This window comes from Papio anubis, chromosome 2 (assembly GCF_008728515.1).
Source record: "Papio anubis isolate 15944 chromosome 2, Panubis1.0, whole genome shotgun sequence".
NCBI classification, from domain to species: domain Eukaryota; kingdom Metazoa; phylum Chordata; class Mammalia; order Primates; family Cercopithecidae; genus Papio; species Papio anubis.
The window spans coordinates 189,439,544-189,452,881 of NC_044977.1; the positions used below are offsets into that span (position 1 = coordinate 189,439,544).

General features: G+C 42.1%; 1 protein-coding gene across 5 annotated transcripts in view; it reads right to left on the minus strand.

The window, feature by feature from the left end:
- The window catches only part of ATP13A4 (ATPase 13A4), a 160,412-nt gene that overhangs the window by 117,286 nt on the left and 29,788 nt on the right, over positions 1–13,338 (minus strand). The window contains exon 1 of one of the 5 annotated variants that reach the window (XM_009201964.4): positions 1,165–1,216. The exons of the other annotated variants lie outside the window; for them this stretch is intronic. The gene's annotated coding sequence lies outside the window, so the exon portion shown is untranslated. Of the gene's footprint in view, positions 1–1,164; positions 1,217–13,338 lie in introns of those variants that run through there. 5 annotated transcript variants of the gene reach the window in all.

Genomic DNA, 13,338 nt, shown 5'->3' on the forward strand with positions numbered 1-13,338 from the left:
ACAAAGAAGTATAAGACATGATTCCAGGAAGCAAGGAAGTCCCAGTCTAACTAGAACACCAGTTTCAATCCTTTGAGCACCTTGCTACCCTGTGCCAAGCACCGTGCCAGGTGTTTAGATGTGTCGTCTTATTTAAGTCTCCCAAGCATCCCTGTGTTTTCCACGAAGTGAGATAATTATCCTCATTTCATACATGGTGAGACTCAGCTTAGAGTGGAGGAATGGGATGACCTGCCCAAGGCCACACAGCTAGAACGTTCCACTGCTAAGATTCCAACCCAGGTCTGTCAGCCAGCTAGCCGACGGCAGTACCAAGAGATTCCCTTGGCTGGCATCAGCAGACACAGGAGAGGGAGAGAAAAGAACCAGGCCTTGAGATCTGAGTCAGGACTGGGTGAAAGTATTTGACCATAAGAGGATTAACAAGCAAAGGCTAAGTTACCCTTGGGAGTTTGGGGTAGAGTTGTGCCTTCCCACGTTCCTTCCTCATTAAGTAACAAACAATTTTATGTCAAGGGGAAAAACACCAGAGGGACTATTTGGTTTACTTCAACTCATTCTACTGAGCACTGATGCATCATGAGAGGATATTATTAGACCCCAGAGGATATATACGAGACAAGAGTCTCACCTCTAATAAATGTATACTCTAGACAGACGTCTTCCTTCCAAGGAAATTCTGAGATAGAATAGAAAACGGCTCCTGAAGTTTATGATCTTAGTCCCACAGCTTTATCCCACAAAGTCATGGGTATACTTTATACTGGTTATGATGGCTAAAATTGAGAGGTAGTAGAGTGTCCTGGTTAAAAGCACATTCTCTGGACCAAGACTCTTTGGGTTCAGAGACTAGCTCTGCCACTTACTGGGCGTGTGATTTTTCAGTACATTGTCTAACCTCTTTATCCCTGTTTGTCTTCCATAAAATGGGATAGTGATACTACCCACGTGACAGGGTTGTTGTCCTATGTAAGCGTTTACTACGGCTGTTGCTGCTATTGCTTGATCACGTGTCCCTGAAATAGACCTGAAATTCTATCCCTCAGTTTATTGGCAGTTAGGTACAAGAATTCCTAGTGTCAATAGTCATGCTCTTGCTAGAATTGTCTCTTAGGATAACAAGGGAACTGGAACATAAAACTTCTATCAACTTCTCTATCTCACCTGATAAAGATTACATTGCCAGGAAAGGTTCTGTGATGCTTGGCTGAAGGTTGCTTCTGTGTGTAAACATGAGGTTCCTTTCTATTATTAGCAACACATACAGGTGCTGAATGGCTTTCTTAGGCATTGTCCAAATTTGGCATAACCGATAAAATGTTCTCATTAACTCAGAAATGATCTCTTAACTAATTTTGCAAAGTAGAATGTAGATTCCGACATGAATACTCTTCTGCTCCAAGCTCAAGCTATTGCTGTCCAGACGCCAAGCCTGGAATGGCTCTGTCCCCTCATCACACTGGCAGCAATGTTCTCTTAGTCCCACGCAGAGCAGTGTCCCGGTCTTAATTTCCTTACTTGCCCTGGGTCCAGCTACTGTTCTTTCCCGTATGCTTTTTCTGTTTCAACACTTTGGCATAGATCAACTTCTACCTTCCGACCCAGCCATTTTTTCATCTTTTTAAAATATTATATTTAAAAGTTTCCTTATATTGCCAGTCAGTTGAGCCCCCATGTAATATGCCTGAGTTACTCTGTTCTACAGCAAGAACCTCTGTTACCATGCTTTCTTTTACGGGCTATGCAGTGAGGGCTGTCTGTAGTTTCCAGAGTGTCTTTGTGATTACTGTCAAGATAACGTAAACAGAAATTATCGTCTTAATTCTCCATTAAGAAAATCAAAGTTCAAAGTTACTATAATATCCTTAATAGCAATAATAGTGATTATTAACAACTAATTATTGATAACAGTGCTAGCAGCTAACATTTATTGGGCACTTAATAGCCTTTCACTAAGCATATGATACATACTCTCTCATTTAGTTGAAAAATATTAAATTAGTTTCCCAAGCCACAAAGCTCATAACTAACTCAAAACTGGGCCTCCAGTCTAGACCTCTGCAGCACGTGGAAGATGATGTGGGCCGGCCGTTTCTACTCCTATGCTCTTCTTTATTCTTTTATTTCAGTTCAATTTAACAAATGTTTGTTACATGTCCACCAAATGGCAGGCATGTGCCACTGAATTGTACTAAGTTGAAGTGAATTGCATTGAAGGGACTATTAACAGATATTGGGTTTAAAATTGCAAAAATCAGCACAGTGCTGTTATTATCATCCCATAGCAATTCCCTTCCTACATTTATGGAGTACCTTCTATGTCCCTGGGTATGCTGGAGGGAACTGTCCTTGCTACCCTGCACTCCATCCACTCTTACCTCCCACAGAAAGGGATCAGTTAGAAAAAAAAAAAAAGACTATTGGGAAAACATCAAAAGAATATCACACAAATAGTCAAGTTTATGGCAGGCTATGTGCATTATGGATTGGCACACTGTCCCTTTCTTTATCCCTTCCCTACCCACACATTCTTCTTCCTCTGCCCATGGGCATCCAGGTCCTTTGCATCTCTCAGGGCTTAAACTTTGGTCCAAGTGTCCAGGCCTTGTCTCCTGCAGAGCTTCTATGCTCAAGGAGCCAAATTCCGCTCTTCGGAGCAATGTTTTAAACCATCTCAACTAATAGAACCTTCTCAGTATCTATAGACCCTCTCCTCAAAGAAATACACACTTACACACAAACATCTTCATGGATATTTAGGGAGGATCCCATGGCCTAGAAAAGGTCCTGCTCTAGAGGTTTCATGAGATTGAATCAAGGCTTGTCTTCCAGAGTTTACCCTCAGTACTTGAACTTAGGGCCTGACACCAAGTCAGCACTTAACGAATGTATAAGTATGAAGACACAAGTGGGTGGAAATGCAGGTGAGGTGTCCGCTGGAACAGAACACTCCTGTCCCCAAAGAAGCGCCAGAGGGCAATGTCACCACCTACGGTCCTATTAGTCCTGAGAGTGGTTCTCAGCCTTCCAGTCCCAGAAACTACCAGCAGAACCGTCTCTCACAGGGAATATTCCATTTAAGCAGATCTCAGAGACTGGGATTAACGAGAGAGAGAGATGTATGCTGCTGTCATACTAACCAGACAAATACATGGGTTGGTATGAAGAGTGCATTCTCTCCCCAGTGACACCATCTCCACCGTCATGACTGACCTGCTAACAGAGCCATGTGCAAGCACAGTACTTAAAACAGGCTCTGGAGTCTTCTTTGACCATCTCCCACCCTGGCTGGCACATGTCTTTTTTAAACACATTAATTCTTTTAATCGAAGTACAGTCCAATCTTTTTGGCCTAGAAGTCAGTTTGTCTCTTTAAGAAAATGTTGCATTTCTCTACAGGCTTCGTTAAATATTTGAAAAGTTTTAAAGTTTCCATTTTTAAAAGTTTACTTCCCTGAAGATAATCTCTTTTCCCTTATTTCTGAATTTGGGGTGTTAAGAGAATCCTTCACTGTTATTTCCAGGCCCTACACCCAATTGTTTTAAAGGAACGCATTTAAATGGATTTACCTCGCTGCTTGCCCAACCCCAACATCTATTAAAATTCCTGCCTCTGTACAGTTTCTTCTGTGCCACTCTTCAATACTAAAGGAAGTTTTTCTAAGTTTCTTCGAAGTTAATTTGACTTCCAGATTCAGGTGAAAAATTCTCAACGTGAATGACCTAATCTAGAAATCTTAAACTGGAGGCTCAAAAGGAGTGACCTGCAGACTCGTTTCTTGTTTACTTGTTAAGAATTTCTAAAAATTTTAAATTGGTCTCCCAGTTATTTTTACATAAAAATTATGATTTCTACTTTTTTCTTAAAATAAATTAAAATGGTGACAATATTGTTCCCACATTCTTGCACTGCAATAATCAGTTGGAAAGCAAAAAAAAGAAAAAAGAAAAAAAAACACATGTATAATATAACCCAGGAAATAACCGAGATGCCATCCAGTGAGTGAGACGTACTGTGGTGTGTCCACACAATGAGATTTAATACAGCACTTCAAACAGTTGAGCTCCAGCAACACACATCAATATGGATGACTCTTAGTAATGGAATAGGAAGTGAAGAAAGTCAGTGCAAAGAATTGTAATAGCATTATAACCTTTTTATAAAGTTGAAAACAACTCGCATTTCAATTATTTGGGGGATATATCTAGTTAAAATAAAACCATATAGGAAGGGAAGCAAGGGAATGATGAACACATGATTTAGTACAGTGGCTGCCTCTGTTGGGGAAAGGCGGAGGAATGAGAGGCCACACTGTTACATGCAGACGATTGTCCAATCCTAGTTTTTGCTTGTGGTGATGGGTTCAGCACATTATTGTAAAGAACTCATTAAGTAGCTAACCAAATTAATGCAGCACAACACGGGCAAATAACATGAGTACATCATGAACCAAAGATTATGGACAATCTAACTGTGAGCACCTCAAGTCTTAGGGGAAAAAAAAGAAAAAAGAACCGGCCAGAGCAAGTACCAGATGCCCCCTCTAAATGAGCAGATGCCCTCTTATTGTCTGTGGTTCCTGCCTTGCTTTCTTTTATCCCCAACACTGAGGCTATATGTTAGGTTCCATCGCACATCTCATGCCAGACCTGCTCATTGGAGCTGCAGCCTCACCCTGTAAGCTAGTGGTTCTCAGCCAAGGGAGAGTTTGTCTCCCAGGGAACGTTTGGCAATGACTGGAGATATTTTTTGGTCACTCAATTCTCAATTGGGTGAGTTACTTCTGGCATCTGGTGGGCAGAGGCAGGAATGCTGCTAAGCACCATACAATGCAGAGGACATTCCCCTACCTCCAAAAAGTTATCTGGCCCAAAGTAGTGCCAAGACTGATAAAAACCTGCTTTAGGCATTATTGTTTCCTCCCAACTAAACTAGGCAGATCTCTAGGTCCTAGTGCCTAGGATGACATCTTCAGCACCCAAAAAACTACAAAATTTTGATTTTGAAACCCATGGTAAAAGAGGATTGACAATACTAAGTGACCAACAAAGTAGGTAGTGGTTGCAATGTAGCCCAACAAATCATTTCACAGATAAGGAAACTGGGGTACTAAGAGAGAAAGCAGATTGCGCATGTGATCTACCACCTGCCTTCCTCTCCTACTTCATCTTGGACGACTCTCCCTCTGTATCACACTGTACCAGCCATGAGGACTCCTTCCATTTTGTTGAATTCACCAAGCCCTTTCCTACCCCCATGGTCTTCCCATGGCTTGCTATTTCTCATTCTTTCAGTCTCCTTTAAATATTTGCTTTTCAGAGAGGTCTCAGCCAACCACCCTATGTAATTTAGCCCCTAATCTCATGTGCCTTTTATAATACTTTGGTAGAATTTTCACAATTTGAAATTTGTTTTTTTTTTTTTTTGAGATGGAGTCTTGCTCTGACTCTGTTACCCAGGCTGGAGTGCAGTGGTACAATCTCAGCTCACTGCAGCCTCTACCTCCTGGGTTCCAGTGATTCACCTGCCCCAGCCTCCTGAGTAGCTGGGATTACAGGTGCTCGCCACTGTGCCTGGCTAATTTTTGTGTTTTTAGTAGAGACAGGGTTTCATCATGTTGGCCAGGCTGGTCTCGAACTCCCGACCTCAGGTGATCCGCCCCCTCACCCTCCCAAAGTGCTGGGATTACAGGCGTGAACCACTGCGCCTGGCCTGCAATTTCTATTTTTTGCTTGCTTTTCTGTTTCCTCCTTTCTGCTCCCCTACAACTAGGCTTTAATTTATGTCATAGTAGGATCAATTCAAGTTTTTTCTTCCAATGTTGTTTACCCAGCATCACATACATTATCCGCATGTAGTGGGCACTCAATAAATATTTGCTGAATCAATCAATATATAAATGAGTGGCTATATTAAAGGAAAGAAGAAAGGAAGGAGGCAAAGGTAGGAAAGGGAGGGAAGGAGGGATGAAGGGCAAGAAAGAAGCAGTGAAGGGAAATTAATAAACCCATACTCTCCTTGTTCCTAGCCCAAGAAATTTAACTGTATTCTCTCCTTGGACACTAAAAATAAAATCAGTCCACTGAGGGGAGGAAGGAGAAAACACAGCAACTCTCAGATGCTGCTCTGTGCCTTTGGTCATTAGGAAATGTTAAACTAGTCACACCATTTGCATTACATCAAGTTAATCTCTAAGTCTATATTTCTTGAATGAGTGCTAGGATTTTTGCTTTTTCTTTCTCTTTTTAGTCTGTCTCCAAGAGTTAAAAAGATGCTAAAGGTAAGACTGAGTTTTACATCTCTCTGTCTTCAACAGAGCCAAACCAAGAGCCTGCCCTGGAAGGGACAAACTGGTTAGATACCTGCTCTCCAGGCTCCTGCTCTAGACCAAAAAGTGTGTTCACAATCACTTGAGTGTGAATTGTGCTGACTCCCCAGTCTTGTACATTACTTTGCCAAAAAAAAAAAATTATTATTATTATTAAAAATAAAAAATAATAATATCCAACAATGACTACTGGCATGCAGCCGAGGCCCATTTTCCATTAACAATGTTTACATCCATTCAGTGGTTACTGGAGGGGCCCTTGAGGGGATCCTGAGGGATGAAGTGAACTGGCCATAGCTGGCAGATAGTTGGGATGATACTTAATCAAATTCTCTTCCCAGCTTTGGAATGTCACTTCTCTCTCATTCCCAGCTTTGGAATATCACCTCTCTGGTCATTGACTCTCAGTTTCTCTTGCCACACTTTCTTTCTCATGATTGCTATGGGAAACAATAGAATGACACCTGGCCCAGGTGTCAGGCTCAAGAACCAAGGCAATGTTCATTAACATGCTTCTGTGCTGCACCTCCAGCATGAAGTCTTTAAAGTGTCTTTGCATCAGTTTTCACTACTATGTCTAAGACAATGGGTAAGGTATGTCTGCGAAAGATAAATCTTCCCCCTCAAGGAGCTGACAGAAGAGATGATGAATTTTAAAATAATTCAGGGCAAAAAATATTAAATGCCATATGAAAAGCACAAGGGAAAAATCAGTTTCAAATGATGAAGATCTCCCACTGAGACATTAATAGGAAAAACTTTCCAAAAGAATAATAAAATTTGTAATTGACTTGGAGAGAATTGGTAGAATTTTGATAGCTAGGAAAGGAGAGTAGGAAAGGCACTCCAAGTGGAGGAATTAGCCTTGAGCAAAGGTAGACTATACAAGGAATATATTTAAGGACAAAATGTCAGGGTAATGCCTTATAGGAGTTCAATGTACTCTAATGTTACAATTAACCTAATCGTGTATGGTTAGATAATACAACTTTGGTTGGGACTTTGGGATTCTAAGATGTGTATGCTACTCTAGCTATGGCTTTTGGAAACCAAGTTTGCTGAACCTTTAAAAACTGCACCTCCAGCCAAGCGCGGTGGCTCATGCCTGTAATCCCAGCATTTTGGGAGGCCGAGGAGGGCAGATCACCTGAGGTCAGGAGTTTGAGACCAGCCTGGCCAACATGGTGAAACCCCATCTCTACTAAAAATACAAAAGTTAGCTGAGTGTGTTGGCTCACACCTGTAATCCCAGCCACTTGGGAGGCTGAGGCAGGAGAATGGCGTGAACACAGGAGCAGGGGTTGCAGTGAGCCGAGATGGTGCCACTGCACTCCAGCCTGGGCCACAGAGCGAGACTCCATGTAAAAAATAATAATAATAAAATAGAAAAATAGAAAAAAAAAACTGCACCTCCATCTTTCCCCCTCCACAATCAGCAGGCGGACCCCTCATAATTACCCTAAAGTCAGCATTCCCAGAGAACGTTGGCAACAGAGGCCACTGCCTATGGCCATTGCAGCTGAGCAGCAGTCTAATTATGGAGTAGGCTCAACAGATGTGTTTGGAGCTTTAGTTTCCTTTGACTAATCAAGGTTCCTTTTCTCAGCCCAGTATGCTGTCAGCTACTGCCTATGGAAACTCCTCCTTGTCACACAGATTGGCTGACAGAAAAGCAACTTATCCCACCGTCAGCTGCAGGCAGGAAGGTAAGATCCTGCCCTGTGGATAATTGCCCATACAAACTCGGGTTGAAGTTCATGAAAACTTACATTTTATGTAAATAATAACTTTGTATTATGTTCCAGTCACCCTAAATATATATTTTGTCATATGCTGCTTTAATTCTCACAATCTTTAAGGAAGGTAGTATCAGCCATGGATCAGAATAAGGAAGGTAAGGTTTGGGGAGGTTAAGAAATGTACCCACAGTCACCCAGCCGGTTGGGAAGAGAGCCAGGTCCTTCTTATTTAAAATTCTTTTCACCCAACAAGGCTGCCTGTCACGAAGACACTCCCTCCTCCTCCTCCTTAGCTCTCTGATATTCTCATCTGGCGGGTGTCACAAGTGACACTGCATCAACACTTGATTGTCCACATTTGAGCTAATGGATGTGCTGCCCAGACAGGTTCGTAGGTTCCCCTTAAACAGGTTTTCACAAGCTTCAAACCATAGAGTAAGAGGAAATAGGCAAGAGGGACTCCACCCAATAGCCAGACAGTGGTTTCTACAGGCATCATCCTAATCTTTTGGTCCGGTAATCTTGGGCAAGAGGGATTTTCTAGGCTCTCATGTGATGAGGAAATTAAAACTTCTCTTTCTGATGATGTCTTTAGTATAATAATAAATAAATATTTTGTCTTTGTCTCCAGTTTCTGGCATAAAGCAACTGAAACCCTTGGAATGTTCTGAATAACAAGAGTGTATTTTGTCATTCAAAATGAGCCCCTTTCAGCCAGGTGGGGTGGCTCACGCCTGTAATCCCAGCACTTTGGGAGGCAGGGGCAGGTGGATCCCCTGAGGTCAGGAGTTTGAGATCAGCCTGGCCAACATGGAGAAACCCCATCTCTACTAAAAATTCCAAAAATTAGCCAGGTATAGTGGCAGGTGCCTGTAATCCCAGCTACTGAGGCAGCTGAGACAGGAGAATCACTTGAACCTGGGAAGTGGAGGTTGCAGTGAGCTGAGATCACGCCATTGTACTCCAGCCTGGGCAACAAGGGTGAAACTCCGTCTCAAAAAAAAAAAAAAAAAATCAAAATGATCCCCTTTCAACCATATTCAAGTTCATGCTAATGAGGTGACCTTCAGGATGGGGGCTGGTGGTCAGAGGAATCAACCATATCTTTAGATCATTGGAACTTTCAGTTTCACCCCCTGACCTCTAGGGAAAGGAAAAGGGCTAGAGACTGAGTTCCATTGCCAATGGCCAATGATTTAATCAATTATGCCTGAGGAAAGCTCCATAAAATCCCCTAAATGATGGTATTCACAGAGCTTCAGAGTTGACAAACACAACCATTTACCAGGAGGGTAGTGTGTACTCTCCCTCCATGGGGACAAAAGCGCCTATGCTAGAGAGTCTTCCAGACCTCACTCTATGTAGTGCTTCATCTGGTTATTCATTTGTGTCCTTCATAATAAGCCAATAATAGTAAGTGCTGTGGTTTGGATGTGGTTTGTCCCCACCAAAACTCACCCTGAAATTTGACCTCCAATACAGCTGTGTTGGGAGGTAGAACCTAGCGGTGGAGGTCTGGTGCAAGGGTGCAGATCCATTACGAATAGATTAATGCCCTCTCAGAGGGATGAGTTCTCTCTCTCATCAATTCCCACAAGAGTGGATTGTTAAAAAAGAAACTAGCTTCCTCAGTTTCTCTTTCTTGCTTCCTCTCTTGCCATGATCTTTTTTTCCCACACACACTTCCCTTCTGCATTCCATCACCAGTCAAAGCAGCATGAAGCACTCCCCAAATGTGGCTGCCAACTATGAACTTTCCAGTCACTAGAATCATGAGCCAAATAAACCTCTTTTCTTTATAAAGTACTCAGCTTCAGATATCCTATTATAGCAATATGAAATGAACTAAGACAATGAGTAAAGTGTTTTCCAAAGTTCTAACAAATCATTGAACCTGAAACGGTGGGGGCATGGGAACCTCCCAACTTAATAGCCAAATCAGACAGAAGTGTGGGTAACCTGGGAACCCATATTTGCAACTGGCATCTGAATGAGGACAGTCTTGTGGGACTGAGCCCTTAAACCTGTGGAGACTGACACTAACTCTGAGTAGTTAATGTCAGATTGAATTAAATTGTAGGATACCCATTTGGTGTCCAGAGAGCTGGGGAACTGGTTGGTGTCAGGAAGAGAAAAACTTCACATATTTAGTGTCAGAAGTATTGTGAATTAAAAACAGCTCAGAATCTGAGAGGTGTAAGACAATAAGAGCACACAGAGGTCATTATCTGGGAATACCACCTTGTCTAGGCAGTCTATTTACTGCACAGTGTAAAGACTCAAGCCAGGGTAGCATAGGAGAAAGTCAACACATTTAAAGACAAAGCACTTGAGTTCAAATCCTGGTTCTGCCACTTATTAATTTTATTATCTACAAGTCACTGCCACATCTAAAAATAAGAATACTAATGCCTACCTCACAAAACTGTTATGAGAATGAAATGGGATAACAGTTGTAAAAGAGTTATTCAAATATAAGTTGTTATTATTATGTGGGAAATTAGACTTCAGGCTGATTAATAACCTCTCAGTGATAGCCAGACGTGTTTGGCCCCTCCATATAACTCAGATCTCAGCCTCCTTGACCACACAGTCTAAAATAGCTACCCAGTCACTCTCTAGCACATCACCCTATTTTAGATCTGTCTGAGCCCTTATCTCTATCTGATTTTTTCTTATTTGTTTGTGTTTTTGCAATCTGTTAGAATGTAAGCTTCAAAAGAGCAGAACAGCTTCAGTTTGTCTTGTTGATTGCTGAATCCCTGGCACATAGTAGGCCAACAAATATTTTCTGAGTGAATGAATGGCTCAGATTTTATAGTAAGGATTCCATCTAAGGAAGAATATAAGAATAAGATTATATTGTTATTATTTTAAAATTCTTTGTTATTTTACTTTAAAGAGATGGGTTTTAGTTAGAGAGGGCTCCAGGGAAACCTCTGGAATGATAGCAATGTCCTGTCTTCTGACTTAGACAATGACCATACAGGTTTCACTTTTATTAAATTGGATGAGTATAATTTTTGCACATTTGTGTGGCACTTCAAAAAAAATGCTATGTACTCTCAAATGATTGAGATCCACTTTTACTTATAGAGATCACATCAATGCTAGTTGGTCATATGAGTCGTTGGACCCGTAGCAATAACTCTTAAGACATCAAGAGTGGCACCCCACAGCTTTGCAACCACTGGTACAGGAAAAAGCAAAAAGCAATGGCTGGGATTTCATCTAAACTCTGCTGCTGTTAAATAATCCCTTTCCCCTGTGATATGGTTTGGCTTTGTGTCTCCGCCCAAATCTCATCTAGAATTGTAATCACCACAGGTGGCGGGAGGGACCTGGTGGGAGGTGATTGGATCATGAGGACAGTTTCCCTTATGCTATCTTGTGATAGCGAGTGAGTTCTCACGAGATCTGATGGTTTAAAAGTGTGGCACTTCATTGTTCAATTCCCACCTATGAGTGAGAACATGCAGTGTTTGGTTTTCTGTTCTTGCGATAGTTTGCTGAGAATGATGGTTTCCTAGAACTTAATGTATAATAATAATAAAAAAAAAGTGTGGCACTTCCTGACTGGGTGCAGTGGCTCATGCCTGTAATCCCAGCACTTTAGGGGGCCAACGAGGGCAGATCAACTGAGGTCAGGAGTTCAAGACTAGTCTGGGCAATGTGGTGAAACCCCATCTCTACTAAAAATACAAAAATTAGCTAGGCACAGTGGCACATGCCTGTAATCCCAGCTACTTGGGAAGCTGAGGCATGAGAATCACTTGAGCCTAGGAGGCAGAGGTTGCAGTGAGCTGAGATCATGACACTGCACTCCAGCCTGGGCAACAGAGTGAGGCTCCATATCAAAAAAAAGGCACTTCCCCTCCCCCCCACCCCGCCTTCCTGCTGCCATGTAAGACATGCCTTGCTTCCCCTTCACCTTCCATCACAATTGTGTTTCCCAAGGCCTCCCCGACCATGTGGAGCTGTGAGTCAATTAAACCTCTTTTCTTTATAAATTATCCAGTCTCAGGAAGTTGTGTATAGCAGCATGAAATTGGACTAATACACCCTGTCTGGGCCTGTTTGTCCATATGTAAGAGAGAGGGTTGAATTATATGATCTCTTGAGTCACTCTCTACAGGTATTTCTCTAAAGAACTACCTGCAGTTCTTGTAGCAATAGGAACCTTCTGAACATCACACATGTCACAGCTTGCAACCCCCTTACAGATGCACATCTAAGGTCATAACTCTCATCCATTGAGATGCCTGCCTTCACTTCAAAGCTGTCCATGTAGTTCTCACTCAGGATTCAATATTTCTTTAAAGAAAAATAAAAAATGGAGTGAGTCATAGCTTCTTCTATGTTCTCACAGCACCTTGCATATACTGGTGTCAAAGCACTAGCCCATTGAACCCTGTCCCCACCAGATACTGAGACATAGAACTGTTCTTTGTGTACTAATACCTAGCACAGGGACTTGAACACAATAAGGGCTCAATAAGTGAGGGAGGGAGGCAAGGAGGGATGGAAGGAGAAAGGAAGGAAGGAAGGAAGGAAGGAAGGAAGGAAGGAAGGAAGGAAGGAAGGAAGGAAGGAAGGAAGGAAGGAAGAAAGGAAGGAAGGAAGGAAGGAAGGAAGGAAGGAAATGGTTTCTGTTGCACCATTTGTGCAAATTGGTGCATGTTGTGCAGACTACCTGCTTAAGAACTGTCAGAGTGTCCTCTGGGAGAAGGAGCATGTCACATGGAGGAACCTCCATGCTTGGCCCCAGGAATGGGAGCTAGCCTGCCACCCTGTGACTCTGGCTACTGTGCCATATTGATCAACCGAGCATCGGAATTATCCAGTGTATGGACTATTTGATTCATTTCTATGAGTGTATTTAGAATCAAGCACAGCCTTCTGGAAGGTTTCTTGAAATTCTTAAGATGGCAACATCAAGCCATGATGCATGACTCAGGTTTTAACTGACAGAAAAGGGGCCCTGGATATGCTAGAGAATTTCAAGCCAATGGACAGAAGTGGAAATGGTGACATTAGAATATGTAAAGAGGAAATGAATGATTTGATAAGAATGGAAAATTGTTTGGGAGAATAGTGGGGCATAAGGAAGACCATAATTTCTACCTTTTTCAAATACCCTGGGATGCCATACCCAGCTGATGCAGGGGAAATTCAAGACATTAAATGCTGGGCAAGATAATTATAATGTTATCTCAGGGGGATTTTTTAATGCTTTTATTACCACAGAAGCAATGCATGCACATTTTATA